This window comes from Frankliniella occidentalis, unplaced genomic scaffold, assembly GCF_000697945.3.
Source record: "Frankliniella occidentalis isolate FOCC.00 unplaced genomic scaffold, Focc_3.1 Scaffold175, whole genome shotgun sequence".
In the NCBI taxonomy this organism is placed as follows: domain Eukaryota; kingdom Metazoa; phylum Arthropoda; class Insecta; order Thysanoptera; family Thripidae; genus Frankliniella; species Frankliniella occidentalis.
The window spans coordinates 365,388-367,544 of NW_026267301.1; positions in this window are offsets into that span (position 1 = coordinate 365,388).

Here is a 2,157-nt window from a genome sequence, read left to right on the forward strand (position 1 = left end):
AGTCATTTAGTTTAATAATTGAAAGTTCTGTAATATATCGTATCATAGAATGTAATTTAAATCCTCTCACCATTTTATTTCAGTATCATTAGAGATAATATGGCTCTAGAAAAATCTTGTCAATGTAAGAGAATTATAAATATCGTTCTGATTTTGAACGGCTTATCCTACAATAAGTTGCGACTATGGCTCTAATATTGTTCGGTCCCTTGCAAGTATATTGCTATTGAAAAAATTAGTTGTGAGTGTAATAAGCCTTTAAAGATGCTTTTTTATAAAATAAAATGACTTCTAGTCGTTTTACGACTGAGCACCATTATTTTGTGATCCAATGACAAATTTGTAAAATTCCAATTTGCTAAAAGTTATCAAATTTTTGGTACAATCCCAGATTTGGATTCCTCTTGCAAAATTGAAAAGGTAATGTCTCATGCTCAGAGCCGATCAGAGTCGAAATGGCAAAGTTAATAGAACCCAAACGGGTAAAGATGTGCCAAAATGACCAAATTGTCAATTTGGAGGGGAATAACTCCAAATTGAACGTTCGAAGGATGCGTTTTGTTCGTCTCGGCGAGGTACGACCCTGGGCGAAAACGTCAGAATTGACCTCCGATGCACCGTTTGGCCGCCAGAGGCCGATTTAACACTTTATTAAACATTTGAACATAACTTTGCCATTTCGATTCCGATCACCTTTGGGCATAAAACATTTTCGTTTTCTTTTGTCAAGATGAACCCGGAACAATAGTTAGCTTTGCACATTTCTCCCAAACCACTACCCCCGCCCCCTCCAGCTTACGTAAGTAAACACGTAAACCATTCCAAATATCGCTTTCGTTCCTTCTCATCGGACACTCGCGAAACTTCGCAGGCTAAGTTCCGCAACTCTAAAACTAAAACACTCGGTTTGACTATCTGACATTTTAATCACTGCTGAGAAGGTATAAAAGTCTTCAGGTGAGCCCTCCCCTCCATTGCTGTGCTACCACCTACTACCACCAAACTACGAATTCAAATTAAAAGATCGCTTATTTCAAACATCTTCTATCAAACTTCTAAACTAAACTCGATACGACGGGATTTATACTGATGCTTTGTGCGCAGTTTGAAGTCAATTGAAGTTACCGTCTTTGAGAAACGTGTGTGATTTCAGATAGACAGACAGACACACAACCAAAGAGTTCCCTGCACCTCATGACAGCAAAGGCTTCGCTAACGCTCAGCCAACAACATGGAGCCACGCACTGCCTGCCGCCAGGGGAAGCACCATCGTGCGTCTCGGGCAGCGACATACTGTCCTTAGTCTACCGGCTTCTGTCATTGGTCTAGAGGCTATCTCTTTAAGAGCGGTCGAACGAACGAACGAACGATCGGACGGCGGTACGCGGGTGAATAACGTTATAAAAGCTTTTACATTCGCTGCAAATTATGTTAAATGACATTTTGAAGATGAAGGAAGTGACGGAATTGCTTTCCACTACAAATACTGACTCTTGTGAGCAGAGCCATACTCTCGGTGTTCAGACGCGTGAATTCGGAGACTGTCTACCCAATTCATTTAGTGCCAATATTGGGGGGAAATATTAAATCCTGTTAATTTGTCCTTCTTTAAAATATGTCATTTGATAGATTGCAGTAAATTTAAAAGCTTTAATAAGCTCATTTACACTTGTCCCGTCGTTCGATCGTTCGTTCGTTCGTTCGACCGATCTTAAAGGGATAGCCTCCTAACGTCAACCACCTACGACAAGCCACAGCAACACGCCTGTCCGTAGCACCACAGTATTTTTTTTTCAGTGTATCCTCGGATTTAGCGTATATTTCACTGTTTTCGCCCTAGAGGTCGATATATTGAAGACAATGGCAAAAAGTGAAGTTTTGAGACTGTTTGACAAACAGTACAACCTAAAAACTGCGCGGGTTCATTTTTTAAATTCTTAAGCTAAGCAGAAGGGTGGGGTGTAGTCAAACACCAAAGGAAAAATGATCTCTGCCTCTGGCCTTCAAAACTAGATGTTCAAACAGTCTTGAAGCATGTTATGTACAAATTGACGGAGCAGCCTAAAGCAGTGGACCGCACCCTATTTAAAGTTCCAGAACATGACTACATTTCTTCCCTTATGTAGTGAATAGACTCTTTTTAGTTATGTTTTTCAT